At 41.3% G+C, this 13093-nt stretch overlaps 1 protein-coding gene and 1 long non-coding RNA gene across 3 annotated transcripts in view; one reads left to right on the forward strand and one right to left on the reverse strand.

Moving 5' to 3' along the window:
- The window catches only part of PALM2AKAP2 (PALM2 and AKAP2 fusion), a 387246-nt gene that overhangs the window by 17505 nt on the left and 356648 nt on the right, over window positions 1-13093 (forward strand). The gene's annotated exons all lie outside the window — the stretch shown is intronic.
- LOC137515421 (uncharacterized) overlaps window positions 1-13093 on the reverse strand; it is a 67075-nt gene that overhangs the window by 7475 nt on the left and 46507 nt on the right. For both annotated transcript variants that reach the window (XR_011020533.1, XR_011020534.1), the window contains 2 exons: window positions 10563-10647; window positions 6171-6445 (listed from right to left, as the gene is read on the reverse strand). This is a non-coding gene — a long non-coding RNA (uncharacterized lncRNA). The remainder of the gene's footprint in view (window positions 1-6170; window positions 6446-10562; window positions 10648-13093) is intronic.

Below are 13093 nucleotides of genomic sequence, written 5' to 3' on the forward strand. Positions count from 1 at the left end.
CAGTCCTTGTACTGTGACTTAAGCCTAATAATTGTTATAATACCACTAAGTGCAGTATCACAGCCATTTCTCTTTTTTTAATCACAATCATATTGTATCTTTGTTTGTATTTTCCATGCATTATTTTTCAATTTTTCATGTGAATTCATAACTGCAGCAAAATACAGTAGAGTTAGCAGTGTGCATGGTATGCGGTAAAAGGGCACAAACATTTGCTAAGGTGTGTACTAGACCTTGGGAATGATCAGTATCTCCCTAATGTTGATTTTTTTTTTCTAATCTAGCAATTGCAGCAATTCAGCAAGGGTCTGATTGAGGATCTGCCAATGGTTTGCTTTGTACTGCTTGATGCAGTTCAGTGCCATGGAGTAGTCGATCGTGCACTTCTCCCACTTATGACCTACCTGTGCTCTTACTATGCTTAATCATGATAACTCTTGATCTATGTTCAGTTACAAAAATGATTTCAAACATTGATTGAGAGGGTCTTGATCTTTGGGGGAATTTTTGTTAGACTCATCATATCTAACATACACTCTTTTAAAAATAATGAATATTGTATGGTCACTGAAGGATTGTAGGTTGCTCTCTACATGAGACTGCAGGCAATGATAGTTTGATTAGGTCACCAGCCCCCAACTGTTTACCAGAATACCTTTTCAGTGATTAAATGATTGAATTTGGTGTGCTGTATGTTGACTATTCTAGACGGAGCTGTAGACCACAATGATAATTTGCAGCTATGGAGTGTTGATGCTCTGTGGGTTTTTTTCTGATTTCTAGTGTTAGGTGTATGCTACGGGTTAGTGTTTGGCATATATATTGGGATATACTAGGGGAAGGGGATAGTGTTTAGTGTATGGCTAGCGGTATGCTTAGGGAGGGAAGTTAGTGTTAGGCAGATAGATATGGATTTACTTTGGGAGGGGGGTTAGTGTTACGTTATAGGCAAGCCAATAATAGAATATCGGTGAGGCTATGTTCCCACTTGAGCTGAGAATGGACATTTTTTTGTCCGTTCTCCCCTCATAAAAAAATTGATAGATAAGGGCTCCTATTTTATATAAAGGAGCCATTTAAACTTGTCAGTGTGCAACGGATCCACTGGATCCATTGTGAGAAGCAGGCTGCACCTCTGTGCCATCCGTGGCAGATGCGTTCCCCATATAGCCTATGGAGATAATGCATCTGCCCCTGGCTCCAGCCAGACCACAGCGGACCATCGGAGCGGATACTAAACTGTTTGCTCCCGCTGGCCACGTGTGGTCCAATGATTCAACAAGCTCACAAGGGCAAGGCTCTCACCGTTTTGTGTCTTGGAATTTGTTATACATTTTATTCATCGTGGTACTTTTGTCACTGTCATTACCAATTGTATCTTTTGTTCCGATTCTGTATTTTGTTACCAATTTTGTGTATTGGTGCATACCATTCATTGTCTGCATTATTTTGTACGCCATGTGACTTTCTTTGTACAGCACTACGGAATATGTCAGCCCTTTATAAACCAATAATAATTATTGTGATCAACACCACGTCAAACGGTTTACACGACTTGTATTTTCCGCGCACCAACCAACTGAATGACCAGCTCACTTGCATACTGCGTGCACAAGCGAGACGATGGAGTGCACGACATGGCCGCATTCAAAACAAGTACATTTTACAAACAACATTGGATACACATGGGCAACTCCAAAATATCAGCCCAACAGTGGTGTGAGTTGATCCGCCGGATGGATCAGGCAAACCGTCTGTTATTGGTCACTTGTCTAGTCCTTTGCCATGTGTACACATGCCTGATTGTCCTCCAACAGACCAAAATTAGATGTCAGTCAAGCGGTTTGGTTGAGCGTGTGTATGGGTCTATACACAGAACCAGCTATCAGATGTGCTGGACACTTTTTGGGCAGTCACTATTGTTTTGCTTGGCATAAGGCCAGCAGGGATTGTCTGCATTTCTTCTTCCTCTCCAGAGACATAAATATGTGTTCTTAATAGATAATACTAGTGTTCAGGTTTATAGAACAGTCATTTTAGAAAGAACTTTTGGCAGCTGGATTATGTCTGCACACGCAATCATTTAATAAACATGACTAGGTTAAATAGGATTAAGCCCTTAAAGGGAACCTTAACTGCTGCGGAAAAATAAATTCACTTACCTGGGGGCTTTCCCAAGCCTCCTGCAGCCGTCCTGTGCCCGCGCCGGTCCTTCGGTGCCCTCCGGTCTCCCTCCGCCGCTAAGTTTCGATTTCGGACGACTGCCAGTCGTCCTGGGGCCTCTTCCGCATTCCTGGTCGTAAACTGCAGTAAAGCGCGTCCGCATGACGCGTTTGACGTCATGCGATGACGCGTTTGGCGTCATGCGGACGCGCTTTACTGCAGTTTACGACAAGGAATGCGGAAGAGGCCCCAGGACGACTGGCAGTCGTCCGAAATCGAAACTCAGCGGCGGAGGGAGACCAGAGGGCACCGAAGGACCGGCGCGGGCACAGGACGGCTGCAGGAGGCTTGGGAAAGCCCCCAGGTAAGTGAATTTATTTTTCCGCAGCAGTTAAGGTTCCCTTTAAAGGGCCATAATAAGATTGCATTGGTTTATACTTCTGTCACTTCAAAACATGTAGCAGGTTGCTGAGTGTTCTAGTAATCAGGATGTTACCTGCAAATCATATCAATGAGCTTGTTTTAGAAACAAAAGATTCTATTTATGACAAGACAATATACTCTGTTCAGCGCTGCAGCAGATGTCGGCACTATATACAGTGGGTTGCAAAAGTATTTGGCCCCCTTGAAGTTTTCCACATTTTGTCATATTACTGCCACAAACATGAATCAATTTTATTGGAATTCCACATGAAAGACCAACACAAAGTGGTGTACACATGAGACATGGAATGAAAATCATACATGATTCCAAACATTTTTTACAAATAAATAACTGCAAAGTGGTGTGTGCATAATTATTCGGCCCCCTTTGATCTGAGTGCAGTCAGTTGCCTATAGCCATTGCCTGATGAGTGCTAATGACTAGAGTGCACCTGTGTGTAATCTAATGTCAGTACAAATACAGCTGCTCTGTGAGGGCCTCAGAGGTTGTCTAAGAGAATATTGGGAGCAACAACACCGTGAAGTCCAAAGAACACACAAGACAGGTCCAAGACAGGTCAGAGATCAAGTTATTGAGAAATTTAAAGCAGGTTTAGGCTACAAAAAGATTTTCAAAGCCTTGAACATCCCAAGAAGCAATGTTCAAGAGATCATTCAGAAATGGAAGGAGTATGGCACAACTGTAAACCTACCAAGACAAGGCCAGCCACCTAGACTCACAGGCCGAACAAGGAGAGCGCTGATCAGAAATTCAGTCAAGAGGCCTATGGTGACTCTGGACGAGCTGCAGAGATCTACAGCTCAGGTGGGAGACTCTGTCCATAGAACAATTATTAGTCATCCACTGTACAAAGTTGGCCTTTATGGAAGAGTGGCAAGAAGAAAGGCATTGTTAACAGAAAGCATAAGAAGTCCCGTTTGCAGTTTGCCACAAGCCATGTGGGGGACACAGCAACCATGTGGAAGAAGTTAATGTGGAAGAAGTTGAGTTGATGGGAAGCCAAATACAGGGCAAACTTGGAAGAAAACCTCTTGGAGACTGCAAAAGACTTGAGACTGGGGCGGAGGTTCACCTTCCAGCAGGACAATGACCCTAAACAGAAAGCCAGGGCAACAAAGGAATGGTTTAAAACAAAACATATCCATGTGTCAGAATGGCCCAGTCAAAGTCAAGATCTAAATCCAATCGAGAATCTTTGGCAAGATCTGAAAACTGCTGTTCACAAACGCTGTCCATCTAATCTGACTGAGCTGGAGCTGTTTTGCAAAGAAGAATGGGCAAGGATTTCAGTCTCTAGATGTACAAAGCTGGTAGGTGGTTCTACAAAGTACGCACACCCCACTTTGCAGTTATTTATTTGTAAAAAATGTTTGAAATGATGTATGATATTCGTTCCACTTCTCACATGTACACCACTTTGTATTGGTCTTTCATGTGGAATTCCAATAAAATTGATGCATGTTTGTGGCAGTAATGTGACAAAATGTGGAAAACTTCAAGGGGGCCGAATACTTTTGCAACCCACTGTAAATACTTATTAATAATAATAATAATAATAATATTTACATTTAAAGAGGAACTGTAGTAAAAATAACATAATTAATAAAATTGCTTGTTTTTTATAATATTAATTTATAGATTATTTACTCGGTGTTTGCCCATTAAAAATCTTTCCCTGATTCATATTCTGAAATGTATCGCTGATGTTGACTTCTTTAGTTCTGCCAGGTGACTTGTACAGAATGTTCGTTTACTGAGCGTTCTATTCACAGAGGGAAATACGACTTGCTTGGCAGTTAGAAAAAGCCGTTATTTCCCACAATTCAGCGAGGTTCACTGACAACAAACTGTCAGGACCTTGGTCATGACATCACACTCTTGGAGGGGTTTCACCACAATATCAACCACACAGACCTCCCTGATAATATATTTGAGAAAAGGTAAAGATTTCTTGTGGGAAAGGGGGTATCAGCTACTGATTGGGATGAAGTTCAATCCTTGGCTAAAGTTCCTCTTTAAGAAAGAATCACCATTTTAATTTTTTACCAGATGTCTACATGTTGCCACTAAAGCACTAGCATGACAGACTACTGTACAGCTGAATTGTCAGCGTTCTCTAATCATTGTAGAATGAAGACATGTCTCTTTGCAGAGCAATGACGTGATGTTATCGGGACAAAGGATCACTTCATATTGGCAGCCACACTTCCCATAGTAAATAAACTTTCTGTAGCTTAACGCACTTCTGGATAGCATTGTACACCTCCAGATCCCCAAAGAATTTTCCTCTAATTAAAACCTCTTTACCAGCACAGTGGTATATGCAGCTTCAGAATATGAAGTCAGAGCAGAATTTGATACACTGCTAACAATTTTCCAGTAATGGTAGCCCACCACAATGTGGTTTTTCATGCTGTTTGTATTTCTTGTTCACCAATTTTTCAGTTTTTATGTATAAATAGACAGGTTTTCATGTTTGCTGATGAGGGTTAGGGGAGTCTTTCCAATAGGGACAATGCAGTGAATATTTTGTAGTGCTGTGCCTTTCCCTGTAGCCAATGCCCCTGCAATTAACTAAAATGGAGGTGGCAATTGCCTGTAACATCAATGCCCCCCCAATAGTAACAAGGAATGGAGTGCGTGGTGTGTGTGCTATACCCCCTCCCAGAATGGATTGCAGGAAGCTGGCAGCCCTCCTCCATAAGAAGTCCTGTCAGACATAAACTGATCTGTTGGGGAAGAAGGTGTAAGTATAAGGGTAGGGAAGGGAAGAGAAGAGTAAGGGAGGGCACTCCAGAGTTGGGACAACTTCCCCCTGAGTAAATTGCACTGTTAATTTTTTTTCTATGTCGCTGTCACTGAATGTAGGTAGTAAAAATATGACAGATCTGTTAGGTTTGGATTAGTCCATGTCATCATAGGGGATTCTCATTTATTTATTGTTTTACAAAAGCACTTTCTCGGTCCAACTGCCAAAATAGCATGCAAGCAAGTAGGGAGGCCTTCCAACCTTTCCATAGAGTGCTTTTGCAAAGAATCAAGGCTAAGACTCTCCCATGAGGAGATGGACTAAGAGAAATGTATACATAAGACAAGACACAACATTTATATTGCGCTTTTCTCCTTGCAGACTCAAAGCGCCAGAGCTACAGCCACTAGGACACACTATAGGCAGTAGCAGTGTTAGAGAGCCTTGCCCAATGTCTCCTCATTAAATAGGTCCAGGCTTACAGAACACGAAGAGCCAAGATTTGACACTATCCAGCCACTGTATGCATGTATTTTAAATGTTACAACTTTTGTCAATAGTGGTCCTAAATTACAGAATATATTTTGTTTTACCACTCCAATATAGAGATAATCAATTGCAAATGTTTTGACTTGATGCAAATTTGATTGCATTTTGAGATTGAAATTGGACCAATCAAATGTAAGTGCAGATGACCGGTGCCATTTCAATCTGCATAAAAATGCCAAAAAATTTGCATCAACTAGGAAAATCAATCATCTATACGCTGATGTGTTTATTGTACTTGCTAGTTCATCATACTTGTTTGCTAACCTTGGATAATCCTTTCATCCCCTTACTTTCACGTGAGCCCTCTTAGCCCCTCTCTCTTCTCTTGTGTGGCATCCGTGTATGTAGTAATATGTGATTCATACAAGTTGATCTCTTTGAAAATAAGGTTTTCTTTCATCATTTCCAGAATATGCCTTCCACATTCCTATAGCAACTTGTAGTATTTGCTTTGTCACTGTCACTGACAGAACAGCCTTGGGGTAATTTGCTGATGATATCCAGGCATCCACTGCATTTTCTTAAATCTGAAGTATTTCCTATGGAATGAAGGAAACGTCTGTCTGGCAATTGTTCTTTAAAGTTTCCACATTGTATAAGCAAAATACAGGTACCTCAATTAATCCTGAAGCATAGACATTGCTTTACCGCCATATCTACAGTATTAGCAAAGAGGCCATATGCCTTGCCATTTGTGCTTTTAAATTCCCATCAGAATCAACATATGTTCTTTGTGTTTTGGCAGACTTAAATGTATGCGCCAAGGTGCTGCTTTTTCCTATTCATGGCATATAAGGTAGAAAAAACATATTACAAATACGTTTGTGTGGAGAGCAATCAGCCATTTACAGAAGGTAACAATAAATCTGTCTACGAAGCAATAGCTGTGGGGATTTAAGTGGTACATTCACAGTGTTATTTATCAAAGATTACACTTACATCACTTGTAAACATAGATTGCAGTGGCAAACATGTAAAACCATTACAGTTCAATATTTCTTTAAAAAAACATTGCATCCCCCAACATTTTGTAGAAAATGTGACTAGCCACTTTCTTATGATATCAGTTTACATCCAATTAATTCACAGTCCATGTTATATCAGGCTATATTTATAACCTGATATAACATGAACTGGGAATTATCCCTAAAAGCCCCATACTTTACAATATAGAGAGATTTCTCATATTCATATTTGTTTTTATTGAGGTGGGGTTTATACAAGATGATCTTTATATCTATATGATGATATACAGAAGGTTATTATATAAACAGACTCAAAGGAGAAATAATTCCAACAGGATATGGGAGCATTTACAAGTGAATCTAGAGGCTGTTCCTCTGACTTGTTTTATTCAGAAGGAGTTCATACAGGGATTTGGGTCATACAGCATTTTGTCCTTATATGGATATGCTAGCTTTCTTGCTGCAGGATTTAAAGACACCTGAAGTAAGTGCTTGTTCACATCTAAAAATCGGCAGCGTTTTTCGATTTTGTGCACGTTTTTTCCCCTCCAGGTGCTTACCTGTGTGTTTCGATTTTGTGTAAATCGCTTACCTGTGTGTTTCGATTTTGTGTAAAACGCTTTTACAGAGCGATTTGTTTTTTCACTTCCTGAAGCAAGTAAGGAAGTGAACTCTTTGACCCGGAAAAGAATAAATACAATGTATTTATTCTTAAAGAGAACCTGTAACAAAAAAAGTTCCCCTGGGGGTACTGACCTCGGGAGGGGGAAGCCTCAGGGTCCCAATGAGGCTTCCCCCTCCGCTGTAGCTGCAGGCAATCCAGTGCTGGCTCCCCCAAAGTCTCCGGCAATCCTGGCTCAACAAGCCTGATTTATTTACCTCTCCTGGCTCCAGCGGGGGCGCTATTGCAGGTCTCCGCACGGAAATAGGCGAAAATAGCCAATCTCTGTCGGGTCCGCTCTACTGCGCAGGCGCAGGAGACTTGCGCCTGCGCAGTAGAGCGGCCCGACGGAGATCAGCTATTTTTGCCTATCTCCGTGCGGAGAGCCTATACTGCGCCTGCGTTGGAGGTAAATATTTACATCGCTGCCGTTCTGGGAGGATTTTCGCCACCCCCGTGGGACCGAGGAGGACGGGGGAAGCCTTAATAGGATCCGGAGGCTTCCCCCACCCGAGGTGAGTACCCCCCGGGGGAGGTTTTCTTTGTTACAGGTTTTCTTTAAAAGCGCTGGGGTAATCACTATACCAAATGCTTTTTCAAGCGCTTTGCGATTTCCCTATACCTTCCATTGAGCAAAAATGCTCAGAAAATGGTACAGGCAGCGCTTTTCTGAGTGGATCGGAAACGAGCCACTCAGATGTGAACACTCTCATAGGGAATCATTGCACAAGCGTTTTAGGGCGATTTTGAAAATCGCTGGAGCTGAAGCCATTAAGGTGGCCACACACGATACAATAAAATGACCCGATTTTATGGCAATTCGATAAACACGATCGTATCTCTCAAAAAAATGAAATGCTTTTTTTTTTAATTCGACTGAAAAATCCAATCGGATTTCCTGGTTTTTTTTCGATTTTTATCGATCCGGAATGGCAGATATTTTTCTTAAATTTTTCTAAAGATTGTATGGTGTGTTAGATTGCCAATTTATTAATATACAAACAAAACACAGACAAACACAGAACATTTATATCGCGCTTTTCTTCTGGCGGACTCAATATACACACCATAGCAATTTTCTCAGAGTTTCCAATCATTTTTTATCATAATTGGGGAAAACATTTAACATATGTGTGTGGTACATTGGTCATATTTTTCAAATGTTACAACAGAAACATTGATTGCATTTCTTGAATTGAACAGATATTTAAAAAATTGTATGGTGTGTGGCCACCTTTAGAGAGATCTGGAGACTGCCATATTTATTTCCTTTAAATAATATGAGTTGCCTGGCAGTCATGTGATCGTTTATGTATCAGTATTGTCTAAATCACATGCCAGAAAAAATCATGTAGCAAACCCAGTCAAACATCTGATCTGCATGCTTGTTCAGGGTCTATGGCTAAAATTATTAGGAGCAGAGAATCAGCAGGATAGCCAGGCAACTGGTATTGTTTAAAAGGAAATAAATATGGCAGCACCATATCTCTCCTGCTTCAGGTGGCTGCATATTGTGAGATGTTGTTCAAAAGAGGAAATATTAGAACTAATAAAGCAGCAGATAGATGCTTATAGATTCCTGTTTTACATTTTAAACTTGAATATGCTTGTAACAATATCCCGAGGCACAAAAGACCAGGATATTCCCCAAACAGGAAAACAGTTGTCAAGCTAATAACCCGAGGAGCTCACAGGGCAAAGCAATCGATCACACACGCCAAAAATTTACAAAACCCCAGATTAATTTAAATGAAGCACACACCACTTCCCAAAAATAAAAACACACACATACAGTATCCATACATGGGTTGATTTAGCTAAACTGGTGTTACACCATAATATCTTGTTCAGCCAGTGATATTCCATAAGACGTCGGTAGTGTATGGTTGTCATGGTTATAGAAAGAGTGAGATGGAGCCAAGTGAGAGCTCTGAGCAAAACTCTTGTAAAATGATATTGTGCAGACTGGTGGTATGCCCTAGACAGGGATCACACTTGCCCTGTTTATAGCTTTTTAAGCAAGGAGAAAACACATTTGAACTGACAGCCCATGTAACCCAATGGACTCACTCACATCTAATGCAATTTTCTGTTCATGGTAAAAAGAAAAACCTTACAGCTGTCTTTTTTTCCACAGATACCTTTGCACCACTAAACACACACAAAAACACAAAACATGGGTCCATGTTTGAGTGCCGCTTTGTGAGTCCCACCATGGTGTCTAGAATATAAAAAGCTGCAGGCTCAAGCATAGCTGAAGTGAGAGGGATATGGAGGCTGACATATTTTTTTGATGATTTTAAACAATACCAGTTGCCGGGTAATCAGGCTGATTTTTCTGGCATCAGTAGTGTCTGAATCACACACCTGAAACAAGCATGTGGCTAATCCATTTAGACTTCAGTCAAACATCTGATCTGCATGCTTGTTCAGGGTCTATGGCTATAAATATTAGAGGCAGAGGATCAGCAGGATAGCCAGAAAATTTGCATACCGGTAGTTTAAAAGTTAATAAATATGTCAGCCTCCATATTTCTCTCACTTCAGGTGTGCTCAAACTTGCTGCTCTTTTTTCTGGACACCATGACAGGACTCATGGGAGACATTGCTGGGCCAGGCTGTTCAGCTGACCATGCGTACTGTTTACTATGCATGGGGCAGAGGGATCGGCCGTCGCTGAGGTTGAGTTAATCAGCTGGGCAGATCGCATCACGGGTTGGGCGCCTCTGTACACACACCTGATTATCGGCTGAGGTGGTTGTTATCGCCACCTCAGCTGATTTTAGTGAAGCGTGTGTACAAGGCTTTACAGTATTTATATTCTGGACCACAAGCGTATTGCTTCTAGCCCACAAGCATTGTCTTAATTATCTTTCAGACAATTAAGACAAGGCTGTTGCCTTATTTGTCTACTGCCCTACAAGTATTGTCCTACTTGCTTTTTGCCTCACAAGTGCTGTGTCACTTGCCTTTCTTGCCCACAAGTGTTGTCTTACTTACCTTTTACCACACAGGTGTTATCTTACTTACCTTCTACCCCACATGTGTTGTCCTACTTTCTGTCCTACAAGGGTTGTGTCTCTTGCCTTCTACCCTGCAAGTGTCTTCCAAACTGCTGTGAATTTCCAAGCATCCAGATTCAGGGTTATTTAGGGGAAAAAAGGATACTGCTAACGGCAGGTTTTTAGTTACAGTAGATCAAAATCTAGCATGAGAATTAAAGTCATTCATTGGAGGCATTACAATGTGAAATATTCATGTTTGTGTGTATGGTACCCTTTAAAAGATGGCACAGAGTTCCCTTATTACCTTAATCCTGTTCTGTCCTGTACATAATTCAGTTTTGCTTTCCAGTATGTGTGCAGTAAATATGTCTTGCCTCTTGTCTGGTGTGGAGAAAGGTCACTGGATTTGCTGGGCTGGTAATGCTAATTGAATTAACCTCTGCTCTTCCTTGTTCTTTTTCTGTCCCTCTGCTTTCTTTTTTTAGCTATGTGTATTTATTCATCCAGACTCTGCTTTTTATAACTCAGAGTGATGTCTGTTTTGATAGCACAGTTGTATTGTTCCAACAATTAAGGCACTGTGTTGAATAAGAGCCCAACATTTCCAATCAATTCTGTCTCCTGACGGTAATATAATGAACTGAAATATCAGTCAAAGGACAAGCCTAGCTGATAACATGAAGCCTCCAGTAAACAGGGAGTATAATGAGATTCCTCATAATGTAACTTGGAAATATTAAATTTTTTTGAACATGATGTATATCTTAATGCAGCTAAAGGTCATTCTCTGAATAATGATGCTGAGAACAGGAAGAAGTGCCTAGTAAACATCCCTGAAGCTTCTGCTTTTGCCATTAGTGGGGCTATAGCTGGCTTTACATATGATGTGTATCTTGTGCTGTGAAGTAAACTGCATAAACAATGCACTTGGTTTGTGGGAAGCATCTACGGAAAAAGTAGTTCTTCGAGGCATAGAGTGCATAGTGGTTAGTTTCACACAAAACCACCCCTGACTGATAACCATTACTTCTGTGTTCCCATAGCAATCTTGCTGTGTCATGGCAGATAAACTAGGTTAGCACCCATCTACATGGCACTGTTTGGTTGTGCGTGATCATGATTTTGGTTGTGCGTGATTGTAGGGCATGATCATGTGACTGTTCATACAAGAAGCAAGCGAGCATTACAGGGTAATTTTCTATTAAAGACATGGGAATGCATGTGCACACTTCATAATGGGCAGCCTGGTGGCAAAGTGGTTAGTGCCAGGTTGAGCTTGGCTCTCCATTATCTTGTGCCAGTGCATTGCTATATGCGCTCAGGCAGAGGATTTATTGACACGCCCAAATCCCTACCAGAGGCTGCTCTGGTGCACCATCCGACTCCCATTTACTCACATATTGTGATTTCAGTCATCATGTACCTCCACCATCACTAATTATTACAAATAGTTTATTCACTCTCTTATGAGCATATTTCATTTATTCATCCTTTATTAATTTAGCACTCGCACTTTAATAGTACTGTTCACTATTATCTCTCATCTTAATTCATTTTGAACTGGGTCTATATCATTTCTTTTTGGATCAACTGATCCGAAAATAGGAATTTGTGCAGCCGCTGGGGGTGAGGCGGTTATGATAGGTCACCCCTCGCTTTACTTTTGTGTGCAGGACGTACGCTTTTGTGTTATGTGTGCCAATTTTATCATGTTCAAATTGTTTATTACGGATCAGGACTATTGTGTTTAATAAAATTGTCATTTTCATACTGATTTGGTGGTGCAGACAGGTTTGTCAGAACGTCTTTCCCTTTTCTAAATTGTATGCAGATTGGTTCTGTGGCTTGATTGGGACAGCAATTGGTTGTGACATATAATATGTACTGCACATCACATAAGCTGCCTTTTTGACACCACAAATTGTTTTTATTTTGGGGGGGGCTCAGCTTATCTGCGGGGTAATCTACTGCAGGTTATAAGTGTGCAACCCTTTATGCATTAGAGAGTGCTGCAGCATGCATATCTACTTGTCCTTGTTTCAGCTAGAGCTCCAGGCTCACGGTGGTAACATGACAGTAAACCTGGAGCTCTAGTATAGAAACTGCCGGGGAAACATGGGGACCAAAGCTGGAGTGAGAACAGGTGAGCTCTGCATAGGAGGCTGGGTGCACATTGTGGGGTTGCTAATATGTTTTCAGCTTTTTTCTTATTTTGAAGGCATATGTGCTGCGTGAGTATATATGGTACTTGTTGGCTGACAGGGTGAACAATGAAATGGTGAATTGGAATGTACAAAACCACTGTACTGGCAAAATCAATAGATTCTGAATGGCAAGCATTGTTGAGTTGAAATAGCAGAACCTGGCTACCTCTGTCTCCTCATACTGTGGAAATATCAGAATTGGTACCGGTACCAGTGTGGCTGAAGCATGTGTGGGTGCTGGGTTATGTGAGTGGAGCGCTCCGCAGGTTAATTTTAATTGGTTTTAAGCAGAGCTGTGGAGTCGGAGTTGGAGTCGGAGTCGAGGAGTCGGGGCAATTTTAGGTACCCGGAG

This window comes from Hyperolius riggenbachi, chromosome 1 (genome assembly GCF_040937935.1).
Source record: "Hyperolius riggenbachi isolate aHypRig1 chromosome 1, aHypRig1.pri, whole genome shotgun sequence".
In the NCBI taxonomy this organism is placed as follows: domain Eukaryota; kingdom Metazoa; phylum Chordata; class Amphibia; order Anura; family Hyperoliidae; genus Hyperolius; species Hyperolius riggenbachi.